The sequence below is a fragment of the Pleurodeles waltl genome, chromosome 2_2, assembly GCF_031143425.1.
Source record: "Pleurodeles waltl isolate 20211129_DDA chromosome 2_2, aPleWal1.hap1.20221129, whole genome shotgun sequence".
In the NCBI taxonomy this organism is placed as follows: Eukaryota; Metazoa; Chordata; class Amphibia; order Caudata; family Salamandridae; genus Pleurodeles; species Pleurodeles waltl.
This window is the reverse complement of record NC_090439.1, coordinates 347,989,164-348,011,969: the sequence shown is the minus strand read 5'-3', so window position 1 is coordinate 348,011,969 and position 22,806 is coordinate 347,989,164. Positions and strand designations below refer to the sequence as shown.

The following is a 22,806-nucleotide window of genomic DNA, read 5'->3' as shown; positions in this document are numbered from 1 at the left end:
CAACGACGTCCCACCATCCCAGAAACTCTGCGACGCACTCTCCACCTTCTTCTACCAGAAGATCGCCGCCATCCACAACAGCCTTAACACCACTCCTCCGCCAGACCCTACCCCCGACAACGCCTCCTACGCCGACCGCCTTACCACCTGGACCCACTTAGATGACGCCGAAACTCGAAAGATCATGAACTCCATCCACTCAGGATCCCCCTCATACCCCTGCCCACACCACGTCTACAACAAAGCCGACTCCACCATCGCCCCCCAACTTCGAAAGACCATCCACCTATCCTTCGATACCGGGACAGCTGGAAGCACGCCGATATCCAAGCCCTCCTCAAGAAACCCAAGGATGACCTCAACGACCTCAAAAACTTCTGCCCGATCTCCCTCCTCCCCTTCCCAGCGAAGGTCATTGAGAAGATCGTCAACGCCCAGCTCACCCACTACCTCGAGGACAACTCCATCCTGGACCCCTCCCAATCTGGCTTCAGATGCAATCACAGCACTGAGACTGCGCTCCTCGCCGCCACAGATGACATCAGACAGCAAATGGACAACGGCGAAACTTCAGCCCTCATCCTCCTGGACCTCTCCGCTGCCTTCGATACGGTCTGCCACCGCACCCTACTAACACATCTCCACGAAGCCGGAATACAAGACAAAGCCCTCAACTGGATCTCCTCATTCCTCTCCGGCAGAACCCAGAGAGTCCGCCTCCCACCCTTCCGCTCCGAAGCCACTAACCTCATCTGCGGCGTCCCCCAAGGCTCCTCGCTAAGCCCGACGCTGTTCAACATCTACATGGCACCCCTCGCACAACTGGCCCGGCAGCACAACCTCAGCATTCTCTCCTACGCCGACAACACCCAGCTCATCCTCTCCCTCACCAATGACCCACACACCGCCAAAGCCAGCCTCCACGAGGGATTGAAATCCATCGCTGAGTGGATGAGAAACAGCCGCCTGAAATTAAACTCTGACAAGACGGAGGTCCTCATCCTCGGACGCACCCCCTCGGCCAGGGACGACTCCTGGTGGCCCACCGTGCTGGGACCCCCCCCTACACCAGCCACCCACGCACGCAACCTCGGCTTCATCCTCGACTCCGCTCTCACCATGTCCAAACAGGTCAACGCAGTCTCCTCCTCCTGCTTCAACACCCTCCGCATGCTCCGTAGAATCTACAAGTGGATCCCGACGGAAACCAGAAAAACGGTGACCCAGGCCCTCGTCAGTAGCAGACTTGACTACGGCAACGCACTCTACACAGGCATCCCAGCAAAAGACATCCAACGACTCCAACGCATCCAGAACGCCTCCGCCCGTTTGATCCTCGACGTACCCCGCCGTTGCCACATCTCCCACCACCTGAAGGACCTCCACTGGCTCCCCGTGGACAAGAGGATCACCTTTAAACTCCTCACCCACGCGCACAAAGCACTCCACAACGCCAGACCCGCCTACCTGAACAACAGACTCAACTTCTACGTCCCCTCCCGCCAACTCCGCTCTGCCAACCTCTCCCTCGCCATCGTTCCCCGATTCCAACGCAAGACCTCCGGCGGCAGATCCTTCTCCTACCTCGCCGCCAAGACCTGGAATTCCCTCCTGACCCCCCTGCGCCAGACCCGGGACCTCCTCACCTTCAGGACACTCCTCAAGACCTGGCTCTTCGACCAATAGCAGCTAGCCCCCCCTCCCCTCAGCGCCTTGAAACCCTAACGGGTACGTAGCGCGCTTTAGAAATTTACTGATTGATTGATTTAAAGGATCTATTATTTATCTACTACTAGTTGTAATAAAACATTGCAAAAAAGATCTTTGATAAACTGGAGGCGTTTCTGGTTAGCAGTATTTTCTTATCACATGTGATGCACCCAACTGTTTTTTAACCTTTAAGAAATTTAGGCCATCATTACCAGTACTGAGTAATTCCCAGTTCAGCCAGTAGCAACAGTTTCTGTCTGAATGTGTAATACAAGTTATTGCATTGCAATTGTGGTTATATAGTGCGTACTAGCCTTGGTGAGGCACTAAAACGCTTAACACCAGGCAGGACGCTGGTCCGGGAACAGAAGTTTAATAGCTAATCCAGAGGTTACAGTGATTAGTCTTGTTCTTGCAAGGAAACCATTGCAGTCATTTACTCCAATTTCCTTGTGAAATATTGAATTAATAGGAGTTACATGTAGTCATTGGTGGGGTGCAGGGTATGCAAGTTCATGCGGATGGTTGGTAGGATTAATAAATGAGTGAGAAAGGATTAAGTATTGCTAGTTTATTTGGGTATAACTTCAGAGGGAAGGTTGTAAAATGAGGTGTGGGTAATTTGCATAATACAATAGCAGAGACTGTATTACTATCAAATAATATATTATTATTATAATCACTAGCCGGTAATTCTATCATACTCACAATGAAGGTTTTATTGTTCTAACACATACTCCTGGTCCTAACCCCTTCTCCTCACTTGCCCCCGCACCCTCGCCTATTCCTGACTGAAGTCTGCCGAATTACTTTACTTCTTGTGGGGAAATTGTTCGTCACGATGTGACTGACGTTCTATGCAAGGCGCACTCTACAGCGCTTTGAATCCTGGCTGGGTGGAGTTTGTAATATATAAGATAAAGTTTAAATAATCAAATTAAAAAATAAACCCACCCATTTCCATTTCTAGTACAGAGACTCAATAAGAGTGAATGGGGGGAGGGGGGGTGGGGAGGGGTTTAAGGTGGAAAAGGGCATAACTGAGAAACAGCATTCGTTAGAGCAAGGGAAAAAACATCAGGACTGGTGTCAGATTGTTAAGGTTCCTTTTCAAATTTTACAATGCAACAAAAGTTTGTGTATTCAAAAAGCTTCTATGCGATATTAGTAAACCTAGATTACATGCAAAATTGACAAGTTCACAAAGTGCAAACTTAAAGCAGAACTCCCAGGATACCCAAAAACAAGTTGTTAAAGTTGCCAGGTAAAAACAGAAGATTTCAAAATGATTTTAAAAACTCTTGCAATGCAGCCAATCAGAAAGTCGTTCATTCTTCCTCGCTGAATATTAAAAGGACACCCACCTACTTTATCCATGAAAAACATTGAATGTTTGTACTTGTAGTTAATTACTGTCAGCAGTATCTAGAGAACACAACTTCGATCACTCTCTACTACAGGACCGGCCACATATTAAATGATTCTTATCCGGGAGCGATTGAGGGTTCTGCTCATATTGCACGTGTTGGCCTCTCACTTTCTTCCAGAAGAGAGGGTAAGTTGGTACTCCCAACGCAATCATATTGCTCTACTGCACTTTGCCAGCACTAGGAGATATTTAACAGGGAATGTGAGGTCCTGCTGAAGTAGATTTTTGGGAGCCATTCTGATTCTGGGAAACACAAGTAAGGAGAGATTGGTGGATCGTAAGGAACATCAGGACAGAAGAAATGAAAATTTACTGGCCGAAAGGTAGGAAGCTTCTGCCATAAAGCTTTGTGTCCAATTGTCAGGGCATCAAAAGACAAGAATAGTCAACCAGTGTAATACTTTAAGCATCAAACTGATATATGCTCTTCTTGTTTACTTTGACACCAGACTAGTAGATGTGTTCTGGACATGTTGAAGTCGTTGGAGTTTTTTTTGTGGTTCGGTCAGGTATATCTTTGGCACAGTCCATTGATTCTGGATTGGATCGAATAAGTCATTGAGTACTATTATTTGAAGAGTGGAATCAATTAAGTGGAGAATCGTTTTAAGAAAGCACAATTGAAATAAGCAAATACGAGTGAGTGACACAGATGGATTGTGCTTTGTGACACTGTATACTGGAAGGACCCCTAGGTTGCGTATTGTGTTTAAGGGTGTGGGCTGTCACCTCTGGATTTATTCCACTCGACTTTCCCCAGTGGTTGATGGAATTAAGATTTATGTTTCTGCAAGCTTCAACATCAAGACATTATTAGCCACCAATAAATAGTGAGGATTTCAGGTAAGGCAGCCTGATTATGACTGGTGGTGTCTTGGAACTTATCAGAGGGCAGAATAAAAATAAGGGGTGTTTCATCTGCGTATATGCAGAAACAGGCCCTTGATCCATAAAGTAAATCCACCAGGAGTTGCATGTAGAGGTTGAAATCAATCAGGGAAAGAATGGACTTCCTTTGAATGCTAAAGGTAGAAGGACAGATGTTTTGGGATCTCCTAAAATCTAGGGATTGACTCCCTTCAAGATTGTGCCACTGAAAGCAGCCACTTCCAGGGTGTTGATCTACGATATCATGCTCTATGGTATAGAAAGCAGCTGAGGTGTCTAGAAGGACTGGCATGCCCACATTTCCATAATCAATCAGCTGATGCAAATCATTGAGGGCCAACCCATTCACCATTCATTGCTATGTCCCCTATGAAAGCCTGCTTATTGTCTGGGAAACAAGTGGTTTGACTGAGAAAAGTTCTGCCATCCCGCCATCGCTATGTATGTACCTTAGAACCTCTCGGTCATGTATTTAAACCTGAGATATGCCAGAAAGTGTTTCTCTGCAGCGCAGTTCAATTTCCTTCAAAGATTCTGGGTTTCGATGCACAGGGAAAGCATCACAAATTCACCAATGATTGCAACGTCATTTGGAACCATCCAAAGTGACTTTGCATTGCACAACATTCATTGTAATTTGTAATTTTCATTATGATTTTCAGTGCAATCATTGTGAACCTATAAGAGTTGAAAAACAAAAGATGCTGTAATTTGGCGCTCCTCCCTGCCTATGACTAACTGTGGAACGTACAAATGCTTTGTTGTCATTTATGTGGTTGCAAAGCATAGAATGTTGCCAATTTCAAGGTAGCAAACATCAGGAGCCACACGCAGTAGATCCAAGCACCGCTGAATGCTCTCATTTGATGCCATAGTCATGGTGTGCCACTTTTTGGGGGCATTGTGACCTGTCATTTAAAGGAACTAACGTCACAAAGTTGGCTCATTGTGAAAGTGAATGCTAGAATGGAGGTCTGTTGTCTCATGCTTTCTTTAATCCCATCATTTGTTACTTACTGCATTAAAGTGCACGGTTGATTCCCTGTTCATTAATAGTAATAAGCTGGTGGTTTGCACCTCACTGCAAGCACCCCAATGCACAAGGAAGGACTTAAGAATCCTTGGCAATAGTAAAGGAAGGCACTTTGCATCGCACACAAAGCATGGTGTTGTTAAGAGCCTCTTTGTGCATCAGACTCAGTTGTTTTAAATACTTTTCCATGTCATGAGCACCCCCTACCATTTTTATTGGGCAGAAAAAGAATCAAAGTTTTTAAAAAACATACTATTCCTAGTTAGAGAACACATATTTGGCACATTTGTCTCTGATCCAGACATCCAGATGTTGGGCCTGAGCCCAAGACTCTAGATGAATCCATTACAGCTCATGGACAAGAATCCCTGCTGTGGTATCTTTTCACGAGGATGCATTTGCTGTGACTTTGTGCAACTCACATGGTCACAGGCGCACATGAACTTATTCCTTGTGAATGTGTGCAGACTTGGCAACTGATACTTTGCCACTGTGTGTCACACAATGTTGGCCCCTTTCCCATTGTCATCTCGTGAAGGCCTGATATCAACAGTGGGCTGGAAAAAGTAGGCTGGAAAACACTCCTTAGCGTTGGGTTTCAGATGGTGTCTGAGGCCTCTGCACAGCTGAAGTTCATTATGTGGAGTGAAAACACCCCACAACATCGGTGGCAATCTTTTTTTATTTTTATTTGTGGGTGAGGTATAGAAGTGCTTCTCAAGCACTGCTCGGCACAAAGCCTGTCGAAGGCCTCATCCACTCCTCTCACACGATGAAAAATGTTTTAGACGTTGGCATGTCTGTGTGTGTGGGTGTGCTTTTGTGCAGATGTCTGCAGGTACGTGTCAAGAAAATAAATTAAATGCATTGAACGAAAGGGTAAAATAGTTTGCAGTACTTTGGTGAGCTGCCCACAGTGCTGCATGCTCTTCAAAGAACTGGAATATAATATAAACTTAAAGGTTCAAAACAAAATCAAAGTGCATGGCATAATCCATGCTTTCTACACCATCTGAAGAACAAGTTTAGATGGAAATTTGGAAATGAGGGTATGTTGTAAATGAACTCGTACTGTCTGAATGCTGTTTTCTATGTCTTTGCTAGAATAGGCGGGGCTACCTCAGCATATGTGAGCAGAATGATGGATCTTAGGCATGCTTTTCATGAACTCTCTCCCTCTTGGCACACGGTATTCTTGGCATGAGCAGTATTCCCACTTCCAGCGGAATGTTATTTTTGCAGTTTTCTGAAAAGGATCTGATGGATCCAACTGAAACAGCATTCTCGATTTTGTAAATGACAACGGACTGCAGGGCAAATAACTGCAATAAACCCACAGTAACTGACATAAAATATCAATAATAAAATGATTATGAAGGTACGTCTCGGGTGTCATGATGGGCATTAACTGAGCAACAGCGCAAACATGTTTTTACAGTGATGATCAGTGCTTAACCCCTTTGCCGCTAGGCCTCCCCCAATGCTAAGCCTTTTATTGGCTATGTGGGGTAGTTCACTCTTAGGCCCCCATACCTTTTTGTCCACATAAGTTATCTAAGTCAAATGTGTGTCCTTTTATTCCAACATCCTGGGAATTCTAAAGGTACCCAGGATTTGTGCTGCTAAAATCACCACCTTCCCAGATTTCAGGAACAGGCAAACTTGAAACAGAAAACACATTTTCAACACAGTTTTGGCATTTTACTGGGACATAGTAAATTTTTCCTATTTTTTGTGCTTTCAGCCTCTTCCCTATTATTGGCATAAATGAGTGTGAAACCAATGGTGGATCCCAGAAAGCTATACCTTTCTGAAGAGCAGACTAAAGTCTGAATTCAGCAAATGGTCATTTGTGTAGATTTTACAAGGTTTCCCTACAGAAAGTAACAGTTGAAATAAAAATATATTGAAACTGAGTTGAGAAAAATAGCCATTTGTGTCTATGTTTTCATCCATAACTTTTTTTAACCATGGCAAATGTTCGAAAGCAATATATCATTACATCTGCTGGACACCTCTGGTTGCAGGAAATACGGGGCTTGTAGTCTCTTTAAGAAACCAAGGTACCCAGAGCCAATAACTGAGCTGTACCTCCAAATGGTTTTTCATTGTGTATTGGCAAGACAGCAATTCATATGGTAAAATATAAATAGTAAAAAGTAGGTATGAAGGAAACCAATGTATTTCCGAAATGGGCACAAGATATGAAGTTTAGAAGCAGTGTATTTCTCAAAATTACTTATTTCTTACATTTGGAAGGTACAAATGCAACTGGTATTAACACTTGTTCTAATATTCTGTATTCCCTATGTCGCTCAATAAAAATAGTACAGCATTTGTCTGGGTAGGCCTGGTGCCCCAGACAGGAAATGGCCAAAAATGCAACATGGATACATGAAATTTTCAATGCAAAGCAGACCCTTTTTTTGCAAAGTGGGTAGCTGTGGTTTTGTAGACCCTACCTCAGCTTGCACCTAAGGAAACCTACCACACCTGTACATTTTTAAAACTAGACACCTAGAAGAATCCAGGGTGCACTGACTTGTGTGACTCTCACCAGGTTGTGTCACCCAGAATCCCTTGCAAACCTCAAACTTTGACTCTAAAAAGCACATTTTCCTCACATTTCTGCGATTGGGCATTCTGGAGTCTGCACAGAGTGACAAACCTCCTTCCACCCAGCATTCTCATAAGTCTTCTGATCAAAATGGTACCTCACATGTATGGGTAGGCCTAGTGCCTATGACAGGAAATGGAGCAAAACACAACATGTATACATCAAATTAGTCCATGCAAAACTGACCCATTTCTTGCAAAGTGGGTAGCTGTGGTTTTTGGGCCTTACCGCAGCAGGCACGTACGGAAACCCAGCAAACCCGTACATTTTTAAAAAGCTAGACACCTAGGGTAATCCAGGATGGGGTGACTTGAGTAGCTTTCACTGGGTTGGTTTACCCAGAATCCCTTGCAAACCTCAAACTTTGATTAAAAAACACATCTTGGACATATTTCTGTACTGGAAAGTTTTGGAATCTGCACAGAGCCACAAACTTTCTTCCACATACGCCTTTAGATGAAAATGGTACCTTACTTGTCTGGGAAGGCCAAGTCCCTGCGACAGGAAAGGCCCAAAACGCAACATTAGTACAGTTTTTTTCGAAGCAATTTTTGACCTTTGAGAATATCAGCCGGTGAGAACGGTAGACTGACAGTTGATGTTAATTTGCAAATATTTGTACAACACTGAACATTTAGCTACAGTGTGACACTGTCTAAATTTGTCATATGGCCCCTCTTCACTACACACATCAAGCCCTTGCAACGAACAGGAGAGCTCCATATGACAATGCCCAAAACATTGAACACTTCTGACATCCACATAATGTCCTCCTCTGACCCAGAGGAAAGATCTGTAGGAATATAACCTTTACGTCAACAAGCCACTCTTCACTTTCCTCTTTATAGGTCTCACCTAGACAGCACATGCACTGTCTCTTTGAGACATTTTGTTATCTGTCAGTGGGCTTAGAGACCATCCATTGCTTTCCACTGATTGGCTTCACTGTCACTCTCATGTGCTTGCTTCTGACTGGTCAGCGGCTGTAGGATTCCTTCTTCTTTGTGTGGTTGTCCCTCCCCTGGAGCACAGACAAATTACATGTGTACTTCCACTGCTCTCTTTTCTAGGGACTATTTTAATTTTCTGTATAAGCACCCTACCAGTATGAGTCGATTTCAGATGAGTCTCTAGGGAACTTCCCCCCCTTGTGTTCCACCCTGCAGGTCATCTTTCTTTATACACCCAACAACCTTCCCTCCTTCTGTTTTCCATGTTCCCTCCCCCCCACCCTTCTTCTCGTTGTCTATGTTGCCTTGCCTCAACCCCAGAGCTTTGTAGGTGAGTGTTGTCACGCTGTGTATCCATTTGACAGAGTACAGTCTCTCTGGACGCACATGATGTGGACAGACTGATGTCTCAGCAGGGAATTCCCACAGACGCCCCTTTCCTGGGAGACCCCCCAAACCACCCAGACCCACATGCTGTTTCCATTGATCCACACCCACTGCTGACTGTGCTGTCAGATCATGGAGGCCCATGAGCACCATTTAAGGAGGTTAATTCTGGGTTAAATCCCACTACACTCAGCCTCCTGCGACGCCCCTCATCTCGAGCACACAGGAGAGTGAGACCACTTCATCTCATTAAATCCTTCCTGTTGCTCTTCCAGGAGGGCACTGGCAGAGTTGTGCATGTCACATCTGCAGCACGAGGGCACCTTCTGATCTCTGTGTGTCCCATGCTGCATCATCTCTGTCGGCGGTATTGTGCACAAGGGCACGGGCAGATCTGTGGTAGCCCCAGGCCATCCACCACAAACACTGTAAATATTGAAGACGTGCCTCTGCGGGTACAGCCACATCTATTTTACTCTTGCTATCAGTGCCGAAAGCAGTCCAGGACGAGCTCTTTGTTTGGGGCTTATGCATAAATCTCATAAACAGGCTTAGGCCCAACTTAAAATTGTTGTTTACATTTCCAGCTTAAAATTGGTGCAAATAATAGCGATGGATGGTGTCAGGTACGGATTGGATGGTGGGTTGTGTGCCCGTGCTGAAAAAATGATAGTATTTGTCAAACACCAACACGTTAAATGCGCGTGATAACAACCCCTAAAGTGAGCAGTGTATCTTCGTCCCCATACTTCACGAGAAGACAATAAATGCCATGTACTCACCCTGCGGGCTTCCAGTCCCGTCCATTTAAAATAGCTTTATATGCAACAATCCTCTCAGCCCATTATAGGAAAACAGTGCCTGTGCGCACCATAAAACACAGAGCAGTGCACTATGATTCAAATAGCACCTGTGCACACACCCACACCACGAAGCAGGACTATTTAGAAATAAAGAAACGGATGTGTGGGTTTCAGAACTGCTGCAGACACACTGAGTTCAAAAATCCATCTGTGTACCCCTAAGATTTCCCAAGTTAAGTGTAGTTCAGAAGCACTCTGGGCGACCACCCTAAGATTCCACCCCAGTCTATAAAACTCAAACAACGCCCTTGAAAGACATGCAAGTACTCCATTTACTTTGAATAACATAGGGTGCATGCAACTCACGAGTGTTGCTGGCCCATTGAAATCAAATACTGCATGTAGTTGAACACACAACTTTCTGCGGCACATCGAAACATCCCTCTACAGCCCACGCCAATTTTCTGTTCGTTCCCCTACAACCATTCCTAATCCATACAACACTTTGAGTGTGCAACTTAAAACTGCCCCTACACCCAGATCGCACCAAGATACTCCTTGCATGTACAACATACCTAGTACCACTGGAGTTATGAAGTAGGGGAGAATCAAATTATCTGTCAGGGTTGACTAATTTATGTGGCAAGAAATGGTAAATTATGCAGTGTAATGTGCATATTGTGTGGTAAAAGTACTTATTATGTTGTAATTTTTATAGGTTAACACTGAACATATAGCTCACATTTTTACTAAGAGTTTAATACCCAAACATAGCAATAAGCAACAGAAAGGTGACCAGTAAATCTTTAGGAATGGCCTCCCAATGCTGCTGATTAATTATGTGGAAAATACAAGATGATGAATTACATGGAGTATAAAACAAATCACTAACTATGCAGACATAGCTTCAGCCACAAAAGTGCATAATTCCAGTGGCCCTGCATGACTGGTGTCTTGTAAATTCTGTACACTTTATAACGCACTTCAGAAGTGCCCCAGCTCGATTTTGGCCAGGTGACACTTTGTGCATATTCCTCATAACTAATGCTACCCTTCAGGATCCATAGAGCACAGTGCATGCGCCTCAGTGAACAAAGTGGTTTGTATTTTGTGGATGCACTGCTTAACAAATGTTGTCCTGTAAATTACACAAAGCCGTATGCATGCACTTCTTTATGCATGTACTGATTAACTAATGCTATCGTGTAAACTCCATACAACACTTCAACCCTGCTCTCGGCCCTATGTAGCTCAGCCTAGACTTTGTACATGTACTGCACAACTAATGTTCTCCTATTCATTCAATACAACACTTTGGGGGTCATTCCAACCCTGGCGGTCATCGACCGCCAGGGTGGAGGACCACGGAAGCACCGCCAACAGGCTGGCGGTGCTTCCCTGCCCATTCTGACCGCGGCGGTAAAGCCGGAGTCAGAAAAGGGGATCTGGCGGTTTCCCGCCGGATTTCCCCTGTCTGGGCTGAATCTCCAGCGCCGCCATGGAGATTCCAACACCCTTCCCGCCACCCTGTTTCTGGTGGTTTTTACCGCCAGGAACAGGATGGCGGGAACGGGTGTTGTGGGGCCCCTGGGAGCCCCCTAACAGGGCCCCCACATGATTTTCACTGTCTGCTTAGCAGACAGTGAAAATCGCGACGGGTGCAACTGCACCCGTCGCACCCCTGCAACACCGCCGGCTATATTCGGCGCCGGCTTCTATGTTGCAGGGCCTTTCCCGCTGGGCCAGCGGGCGCTCCTTTGGCGGGCGCCCGCCGGCCCAGCGGGAAAGCCAGAATGGCCTCCGCGGTCTTTTGACCGCAGAGCGGCCAAATGACGGTGACCGCATGGCGGGCGGCTACCTCCGCCCGCCATGCGGTCAGAATGACCGCCTTTGTCTAAGAACTTCAAAACAGCACAAGCCCCATTGTCAAGGCAGCAGTTTGCGTGAACACCTCATGACTTCTCAATCTCCAGCATAATTCAGCTGATATAATGTGCATTCCCTATAAAAGCTAATATTGCTCCTTAAAGTACATACATACACCATTTGTGCATGCACTACGCTGGTAATACTGCTCTTTAAAGTACATACAATGTTCATGCATGCACATCAAAAGTGGTGCATGTGCTGTCTATTTGAGACTTTCTGTTTTTAATCAATGGTCTTAGAGACCACCCATTGCTTACCATTGGTTGACATCATTGCTACTCTCATTTGCTTGCTTTTTATTATTCATCTGTTGTAGGCTTCTTCCTCTTAATGTGTCTGTCCTCCCCTGGAGCATTGATACTTGTGTCCATCCACGGCTCATTTTTTAGGTGCTACTTTTTTCTTTGTCTTTAAGCACCCTGCCAGAGTGTGTCTTTTTCTTCTGGCTCCCTTGTTTACTTCTCATCCCTCTGTGCTCCTACCTTGTCCGCCTGTTTGCCCCCATTCATGTATACTCCCCTCCTTTTGTTCCTGTTGGCATGCCCCCACCTTCCCTCCCTCCTTCCACTGCCTGTGTTGCTTTGCCTCCACCCTCCCTCCTGTTGTCCATGTTGCCATGCTGCCTTATGCCCACCCACCCTCTCTTCGCTGTCTGCGTTTCCGTGCTAATTCTCTTCCTCCTTCCTATTTTCCATGTTTTGCAATTTGTCAGTATTGGCTTGCTCTCACCGATTATACGACGGAACACCGACTTAAAAACAACTACTAACCTCAACAACGAGGTCAGAACACCGACCTCGTTCTTACTACTAATGATTTTACCACGAATGCCTTAACAACGATATTTCGTTGTAAAGGCATTCCTGATAAAACCATTACTAATAGGCATCATTCACCCTACATCCCTCATCCCACTCCCCCCAACCCCACCCCAAAACCTAAAACCCCCTGACCCCCCACCACCTCCCCAAAACCAAAAACGCCCCACCCCCCAACCCCACCCCAAAACCTAAAACCCCCTAACCCCCCACCCCCTCCCCAAAACCCCAAATGCCCCAGCCCCCCAACCCCACCCCAAAACCTAAAACCCCCTGAACCCCCACCCCCTCCCCAAAACCAAAAACGCCCCACCCCCCCAACCCCACCCCAAAACCTAAAACCCCCTAACCCCCCACCCCCTCCCCAAAACCAAAAACGCCCCAGCCCCCAAACCCACCCCAAAACCTAAAATCCCCTAACCCCCCACTCCCTCCCCAAAACCAAAAATGCTCCACCCCCCCAACCCCACCCCAAAACCTAAAACCCCCTGACCCCCCACTCCCTCCCCAAAACCAAAAACGCCCCACCCCCCAACCCCACCCCAAAACCTAAAACCCCCTAACTCCCCACCCCCTTCCCAAAACCAAAAAAGCCCCACCCCCCCAACCCCACCCAAAACCTAAAACCCCCTGAACCCCCACCCCCTCCCCAAAACCAAAAACGCCCCAACCCCACCCCAAAACCTAAAACCCCCTAACCCCACCCCCTCCCCAAAACCAAAAACGCCCCACCCCCAATCTCACCCCAAAACCTAAAACCCCCTAACCCCACACCCCCTCCCCAAAACCAAAAACGCCCCACCCCCCCAACCCCACCCCAAAACCTAAAACCCCCTAACCCCCACCCCCTCCCCAAAACCAAAAACACCCCACCCCCCCAACCCCACCCCAAAACCTAAAACCCCCCACCCCCTCCCCAAAACCTAAACCCACCACTTACCTTAGTCAACCCCTTGTCACCTGCGTCGTCCTCCTTCGCCAACTCCCTTCTTTGTACCTTAACCACGCATGTTCGTTGTTCCGAACATACGTAGTTAAGGCACAAAAAAACAGAGTTGTGGTTAAAAAAAGCGTTGTTGCGCTTTCGTTAACCACGACTTTCGTAAAAAAAAAGTAGTAAAAAAGGATGTTTCCCGCTCTCACCCTCCAACTCCTTGTCCGTATTGCCTTGCTGTGACCGTACTGCCTTGCAGTACACCTTCCCTCCCTTTGTCTGAGCTGCCTTGCTCCAACTCAACCTCCCTCCTTCTAGTTTTTACTACGCCTCCTCACTCAACTGCCCTTCCTATGCGGTCCATGCTGTCCCCCCACCATAACAAAAAAAGTTAATTAAGCGGCCCCTGTTGGCTGCATCCCAGTGCTTTTACTTCTGTTCCCTCCCATCATTGTTCTTGTTGCTCCTCCCTAGCCAGTGTCCATGTTGCCCCTCCACTTGCCATGACAAGACAAAAGTGCTATGATCCTGACACCGCTGGCTGCATCCTATCGCTCCCCCCACTACCAGCCCTCCGTGTTGCCTCAACTCTATCCTTACGTGTTGTCACAGTTCCTACTCTCCATCGCTGGCCTCATCATAATGCTTTTTAAAAAAAAAAACTTTCAGTCATGCTGCACTGCATCTCCACTGCTGTAAAACACAGCTAAAAACATCGACAGAGTCAATTCCTCATGTAGGCGAGACCAACTGGCATTGACAATTCCTTTTCCTTCTCCTTTCTTTGGGATTGTTTGAGGCGGTATTGGGAGTTTCTTGTTATCCAATGCCCAACCGGGGCAAGGTTGTGCTTCAAACTGACTTCCTCATTATAATTGGGTGTATGTGGGCTACATTTCCCGATATCCTTGAATAAGGTTTATTGCTCCTAGTGGAACTGTATTGTGTGTCATAGTCACTTGTTTTCTCTTAAAAATGCAAAATAAAATTGCTAAAAAAATGAAATGGCTGGCAGAACAGATGGGCTTCGATGGGACATGATGATCAGTGAGTGCACGGGTGGCTACAGTCATGTTGCTGATAACAGAAAGCTAATCTCCACTCTTGCATGTTGATGAGCGATCAACTCACCCATTCATCTATCCCTGCGTTTGTCACCAATTCAGTGATTCAGTTGCCCCCACATTCATTGTCTCACCCAGACACACAACTTCACTTGAATACATAAACACAAGAACACCCAAAGAAATTTCCAACCACTTTCAAAAATAAAAACCAAGACCTACTAGCTTTGCTAATGCTTGTCTATTGTGCCAGGGATGCTTTTTGTTCTCGAGCTTGCTCTAGGTGTTCAAATAATCAGGAAGCAGTATGACGCTTATATTTTTACTTTGCACTGAGCTGGCAATTTGATATCAGAGGTGCTGTTTTGATATAAATTGTAAGGTAAGGAACTCTGGAATAAAAGAGCTACTGCTAATGTTTGAATATGAATAGCAAAGTATTGATTTCCTGTATTTAATCTGTTTTATTTAGCGCTATGACTAATTGTACGGATTTCACAGCGCTTTACACCACGAGATGGTGTAGAGAAAACAGGTAGTTTAATAAACAAAGCAGAGGTTGTACTCAAGGGGCAAAGCTGCTGACATTGAAACTGAGGACCATAGGTCGAAATCCAGTCTCTCCACTTGGTTAAAAACCTAGTGATTTTAGGCAAATCACTTAATCTCCTAGCGCTATAATACGTGAAATGTAATGTAATTGTATAATTCAAAAGTATTAATGTACAGCGCTCTGGTGCTCCCCAACTAGGTTTCCGATGTATAAAAATAAATACAGTACAACTGAATGTGTTTTGAATGATAACTAGGGAGTAGAGGTTGCGCCTAAAGAAGCCACATTCAACTCTCTTAAATAATTATTAGTCTTATTTGAGAATTCTGTAAATGACGAGTTTTTTTTAAACATTTTTCATGCAGCTTTTTGTGAACTATTTAATCCTAGAGTTAACAATACAATATAACAATGGAACATATGAATGTCGTCGTCTTTGTATTTAACCCTGGGGGCTTCGTTTGTTTAACATTTAGTTGGCAGGACAGTTTATGAAAGTTCCTGTTCAATTGCTCTGCTTCCCTAGTAGGGCAACGGGACACTCGTGACAACAGAAAGAGTTCTGACTCGAGCGTTACAAAGGCCAGGGAGACAAAGGGCGACAGTACTGACTAGTGAAGGGAAACAATGGCGCTTTCAATCGCAGCTCATTAAGGAGATGATCCCTTCATCATCTAGCCCCGAAGTATTTCTTTCCTGTTTACGGTAGACCACAGGCCTTTCATCTGTCCCCTACCAAAGGCTGACAAAGCTACCTTTACTGTAAAGTGAGACGTCTGCAGGGTGTGTCATTGTTCTGGGATTTTGGTAGGTGCTACAGAAGTTTAAAAAAAAGATTGAATTCCTCGGGGACATTTGCTGATACACACTGTAGGGCCACATTGCCAACAGTTTAGTATGAATAGGGCTGATTTACTCATGCACTAACCACGGATACCTACTTTTGCCTACTCCTGAGATTCAAGCGCAAACCAAGTGCACTACAACAGTAAGTCACAGAAAAATGTTTGTGTATGGGGTCCTGAGATTGTCTTGGAACTGTGAGTATGAACCCTGTAAGGTGTGGGTATGACCACGGAAAATGTTATTTTAACCCCTTCGCTGCCAGGCCTTTTCCCCATCAGGTGCTGAGTCTTTTTTTTGGCTATTTGGGGTAGTTTGCACTTAGGCCCTCATAATTTTTTGGCCACATAAGCTACCCACGCCAAATTTGTGCCCTTTTTTGTCCAACATCCTGCGGATTCTAGAGGTACCCAGTCTTTGTTTTGTTTTTTTAAATGGCAAAATAGTGCTGCAGAAGAAAGCGTGCGTTTTTTTCACTGAAAATGACATCAACAAAGGGTTTGTAGTGCTAAAATCACCATCTTCCCAGCTTTCAGGAACAGGCAGACTAGAATCACAAAACCACATTTTTCAACACAATTTTGGCATTTCACATGGACATACACCATTCTTACTATTTTTGTGCTTTCAGTCTCCTTCCAGTTAGTGACAGAAATGAGTGTGAAACCAAGGCTGGATCCTGAACAGCTAAACATTTCTGAAAAGTAGACAAAATTCTGAATTCAGCAAGGGGTCATTTTTGTAGATCCTTCAAAGTTTTCCTATAAGAAAGTAACAGCTAAAATGAAAAACTATTGAAATTGAGGTGAAAAAAAGAACAATTTCTGTCCACGTTTTCTTCTATTACTTTTTCTGTCTATGGCATATTTTTTAAAGCAGTATACCGTTATCTCTGATGACTCAACTGGTTGCGGGGATATATAGGGCTTGTAGGTTCCTTAAGAACCCTAAGTATCCAGAGCCAACAAATGAGCTGCACCTTGCAATGGGTTTTCATTGTATACTGGGTATACAGCAATTCTATTGGTAAAATATAAAAAGTGAAAAATAGGTATCAAGTAAACCTTTGTATTTCCAAAATGGGCACAAAATTAGGTGTTGAGAAGCAGTGGCTATTTGCACATCTCTGGATTCAGGGGTCCCCATACTAGCATGTGAATTACAGGGCATTTCTCAAATAGACTTCTTTTTTACACACTCTCTCACAAGTGGAAAGAAAAAATGTAGAGAAAGACAAGGGGCAATAACACTTGTTCTATTCTGTGTTCCCCTAAATCTCCCGATAGAAATGGTACCTCACTTGTGTGAGCAGGCCTAGTGCCCGAGACAGGAAATGCAAGATGGACACATCACATTTTTACATTGAAATCTGGCATGTTTTTGGAAAGTGCCTGGCTGTGGATTTTGGCCTCTAGCTCAGCCAGCACCTAGGGAAACCTAGCAAATCTGTGCATTTTTGAAAACTAGACACCTACAGGAATCCAGGATATGGTGACTTGTGGGGATCTCCCTACGTTCTGTTACCCAGAATCCTTTTGCAAACTTCAAAATTTGGCAAAAACAAAAACACTTTTTCCTCACATTTCAGTGATAGAAAATGCTGAAATCTGAGAGTAGCCACAAATGTCCTTCCACCCACTATTCCTCCAAGTCTCCCAATAAAAATGGTACCTCACTTGTGTTGGTAGCCCTAGTGCCCGTGACAGGAAATTCCCCAAAATGCAACATGGACATATCAAATTTTTACATAGAAAACTGATGTGGTTTTTGGAAAGTGCCTAGCTATGGATTTTGGTATCTACCTCAGTCGGCACCTAGGAAAACCTACCAAACCTGTGCAATTCTGAAAACTAGACACCTAGGGGAACCCAGGATGGGATAATTTGTGGTGCTCTCACCAGGTTCTGTTACCCAGAATCCTCAGCAAAAACACTTTTTCCTCACATTTCAGTGCTGCAAAGTTTTGGAATCTGAGGGGAGTCCCAAACTTCCTTCTACCCAGCATTCGCCCACATCTCCCGATAAAAATGGTACCTCACTTGTATGGGTAGGCCTAGTGCCCGTGACAGGAAATGCCCCAAAACACTACGTGGACACCTCAAAATTATCAATTACAAATCTACCTGTTTTTGCAGGGGAGGGGAGGGGCACCTGCGTTTTTGGTCCTGGGCTCAGCAGCCATCTAGGGAAATCTACCAAACCCAGACATTTCTGAAAACTAGACACCCGAGGGAGTCCAGAAAAGTGTGATTTGTGTGTTTTCTTACCCAGAATCCTCAGCAAACCTAAAATTTTGCTAAAAAGAAATTACATTTTCCCTACATTTCTGTGTGGGATCACCGCACCGGCACATATTTCCAACGTTCCCCTCAATCTCCCGATAAAAATGATACCTCACTTGTGTAGGTGGGCCAAGTGCTTCTGACAGGGAAGAGCCAAAAACATGTCAAAACTGAGAGGGAACCAAAGCGGGTCCAAAAGGTCTGTTTTGAAAAAAAAAAGTTTTTAGGCTGACAAGTGGGGCAGAATTTTTATCGTTATAGATGCAACAATGCTGGGTGGTAGGGATTTTGTGGATTCCTGCAGATTCCTGAAGGTTCCATCACAAAAATGTGGGGAAAAAGTGTGATTTCAAGCAAAGTTTGCAGGGCATTGTGGGTAAGAAAATGGTGCGGGGTGCATGTAAAGCACACCACACTGGACTCACCCAGATTTTTAGTTTTCAGATGTGTCTAGGTCTCATAGATTTTTCTAGATTGCAGCGTCCCAAAGTCCAAAAAGTGCAGCCCTCACCATTCCAAGTGGGACGATTTTGAGAGTTAGCCAAGCTCTCATGGCCCAAATGTAAAATCGAAACCCAAAATAATCAAATGTCATCTTGCTTGCCGTTGGGATAAGATCTTTTAGTGTGCGGAGGGGATAGCTGAAAGACTGCTACCCCCTTCAGTTGTGGTGGGGGCATAACCATGTCCGTACTGGTTGGTCGCCACCACCCCACTATCTATTTTTTTTTAATTCCCTGGCATCTACAAGGCTTTCTGCCCACCCCACCCGGGGAGTGGATCGGGGTAATTGCCATATCTGCCCACCGGTGGGCAAAACAACTTTGTCCCAATTTATTTGGGTTGGAGGTATGGCCATCCCCTCACCCTATTTTTTAAAAAAAAGTTCTTCCCTGGTGTCTAGTGGGCTTTCTGCCCCCCTGGTTTATGTGCCCCATGGGGAGCGACCCTTGCCCAAGGGGCTGACCCTCCAAACAAAACACACACACACACCAACCCCTAAGTGCTTTCTGCCCCGATGGGCCTAAAAAAAATAGACCAATCTGCCCCCAGGGGGGCAGAAATGGGCAACAGTTGTGTGCCCCCTTTGGGGACCGACCCTTGGCTAGGGGGTCAAACCCCACACAAAAAAACAAACAGAAAAAATCCCTGGCGTCTTTGTGGTTTCTGCCCCCCTTGAGGGCAGCTGGGCCTAAAAATAATAGGCCGATCTGCCCCCAGGGGTTATAAATGGCCAACAGTTATGTGCCCCCTTTGGGGGGGGCGACCTTGGCCCGGGGCCGCCCCCACAACAGAAAAAAACGGATAGATAACAAAACAATCCCAGGTGCCTTAGTGGGTGCTTTAGTGGATTGGGCCTAAAAAAAATAGGCCGATCTGCCCGCAAGTAGGGCAGAAATGGCCAACAGTTGTGTGCCCTGTTTAGGGAGTGACCCTTGCCCAATGGGTTGCCACCCCCACAAAAAAAATCCCTGGTGTCTTTGTGGCTTCTGCTCCCCTTGGGGGCAGATCGACCTAAAAATAATAGGCATGGGCAGAAATGGCCAACAGTTATGTGCCCCCTTTTGGCGGGTGACCCTTGCCCAAGGGGCCACCCCCCAAACAAAACACACACACACACAGATCCCTGGCACCTAGTGGGCTTCAAACCCCCCGGGGGCCAGATCAGCCAAAAACATGGCCGATCTAGCCCTAAGGGGGGACCAAAACATACAAAAAATATCTTGCTCCCAGGGCAGCGACCCTTGCCCAAGGGGTTGCTCCCATAGAACATAATTATAAAACAATCACTGGTGCCTTGTGGGTTTCGACCCCCATGGGGGCAGATCGGCTGAAAAAACAGCCAATCTATCCCCCGGGGGGTCAGAAACACAGACCAATTATTGCCCCCCTGTGGAGGGACCCTTGCCTAAGGGGTCACTCCCCAAAATTAATTTAAAAAATCCCTGGTGCCTAATGGGTAGATTCCTGCTCCACCCACAATCGTGGAGCAGGAATCCATTCAAAACAGGCACAGGGGGAAAGAAAAAAATCTTTCCCCCTGTGTCTGTTTCTTCCCCCAACCACCCCCAGGAGAAGGACTTACCTAAACAAGTCCTCTCTCCTCTGACACACTGGAAGTAAATGTTTCCAGCGTGTCCCGGGCAGCATGTAATGACGTGCCAACTCCAGCAGATCGCTGAGGAGGGGGGGTCAGGGATGGCAGGGGAAGTGCTTCCCCTGCCATCCCTGACCGGGGGGTGTGGGTGGATGGCCCACGGGGTAAGCGGTAGCGCTCTACCGGTCGGCCTGGTGCAGGACGAGCTGGTCTCATCCTCGGCACACGGCAACCATGGCCGAGGGTGAAACCAGCTCGTCCTGGTCACCCAAGGGGTTAATGAAACTTCCACAAAGAGGACTGTGAATCTAATGCAGAGGAGAAAATAAAATAACTTGACAAAAAAGTGCTTTTGGATAGAGTACGGTGGAGCCCCCTGTCTTTCTAGAGGATTACGTGGGAAATGTTTGCCTGCCTATTTATTTATTTACTTATACACATGTTCTATTATAAACTTTTGATAAGGCGTTGTTGCTTTGTGGGACATTGTCCCCAACAATGATACCGAACAGCATCCCAAAATCAAAGCGCTCATTAAGTTTCTAGCTATTAGGAATATGGCCAAGACTCCTGACAAAACCTGCTTCTTTATGTATATTGTATTGAAATGCATTGTATAATTTCTACAAAGCTTTCCTACCTTTTGTCAAGGCCCAGTGTGCCTTTTCATTGGTCAAACAAGTGGATACTCCTTTTGTGACGCATGGTCACATAACGGTGTTGGACGAAGTTGAACATGTTGCATGTGGCGGTGACAGTGAGCTTCAGACTTGAGGAAACACATGCAACAGTGTCACATGCATGGGGCTCATGTGATTGACATACACCAGCTTAAAATGCAGAGCAGCATCTCTATGTCCACAAGGTTAGCAATAGACAAAATCGCACATTTCTGCTAAAACATCAGTGAAGTAAAATGAAATCCCTTTAGCCAGTGCAAGTCCTCCACCAAATAGTTTATTTATAAACCAAATGTAAGCTATATTTACCACTCATAGACCCGTTTATTTAATTTTTAGGAGTTCAAAAAATCATTGCATAGCTTGAGCGTCCATATCATGGAGTTTCACAATTATTTATTGGGCACCCATGCACCAGGGTGAGTATGAAGGATTGACCACTTGGCATCATTAGTGGTGTTTCCTAGAATAATACACATTTAAGGTCTGTAGATCTCCACTTTCTCTGCAGGCCTCTTCAAGCTGTGGCACACTGTAAAGTTTAAGTAATGTTGCTAATTGATTGGCCTCTCAAGTTTGTTTGTAACAAGGATCTATAGCAAAATTCAAGCATGTTTGCTTTTATATGTGGCCTTCAAAAATGCATGTTCAGATATTCATTTTCTATTCATGTGGCGGTATCACCCAATAAAAAAAAGCATACACAAATAAGCCATTCATGTTTACACAGAGCTCGCCACTAGCTTTAACAGCATAGCGCTCATCATACATTTGATATTGTATGAGTTTTATTTTGACTTTTCAAGAAAACATCAAGCTCTCTTTCAGGAGTCCACGTACATTACTTAATCTTTTTTATCCCATCACCCTAAATCTGTCTTCCATCGCCCTGTCTTCATGCTATTTCTTTTTCTGCTCACCAACATTAATTTATTTCTTCTATTCCGAGGCACATGAGACACACGCACCAGCTTTTCACAAATATTCCTGATTCATAATTTCCTATGGTTACGTGAGTCTTGCTAACATAATCAACGATGGCAGAGCCACTAGGTCTGGCTGTGGCAAACCTTCACGTTTGTCTTTTTACTTTAATTTTGTGAACATATGCACAAGACATTAATTGTGGAAAAGTAGCAAAAAGTTAAGATTTTGCCATCTAAAGGATGCTTGCATACGTTTGCCTAAAAATAAGAAAACTATGATTTGTTGGAAAAATAAATTAAAAAAACACAAGCAAAGCTAAAATAAAACTAGAGATCAGCCTGCCAGTGCCGGCACTAAAGTGGACTACTTTTTAGGTGGATAAGCACATGTTCACAAGCCAACTGCTGTCACTCACTCTGCACTTTTATACTTACATTTAAATAACATTGTGATGCAGAAGATGCGTGAAAGAACATTGAACTTTCTTAATTACTGAGCGTTGTTGGATAAATGGAGGTCCTTACATGCACAAATATTTTCAAGATGTCTTTAAACTGGAAGATTTTCCTAACCTTACACATACAAATTACTCTGACATATAGACTCCAGATCCTGCAAGCTTTGTAAATCATGTGAACATTCATTGAACTTCTGCAATGTGTATGCTTATGCCTCTGAAGCATGAGAGTAATGGCCATTTTGTGAAAAGGGCTCCCATTGATTTGATAAATCTTCACAAATGCCACAATCCTTTCTATCTATAAGAGGCATGTATATCAGAGAAAATCTCCGCTCACTGTTTCTGACTCATTCTGTAAAATGTTCATGCATTAACTAAGAGAACCTCATCTTTTATTCTAT

General features: G+C 45.1%; 1 protein-coding gene across 7 annotated transcripts in view; it reads right to left on the bottom strand.

The window, feature by feature from the left end:
- ARHGAP28 (Rho GTPase activating protein 28) overlaps positions 1–22,806 on the bottom strand; it is a 1,060,144-nt gene that overhangs the window by 315,680 nt on the left and 721,658 nt on the right. Inside the window, exon 1 of one of the 7 annotated variants that reach the window (XM_069219854.1) lies at positions 16,573–16,593. The exons of the other annotated variants lie outside the window; for them this stretch is intronic. The gene's annotated coding sequence lies outside the window, so the exon portion shown is untranslated. Of the gene's footprint in view, positions 1–16,572; positions 16,594–22,806 lie in introns of those variants that run through there. 7 annotated transcript variants of the gene reach the window in all.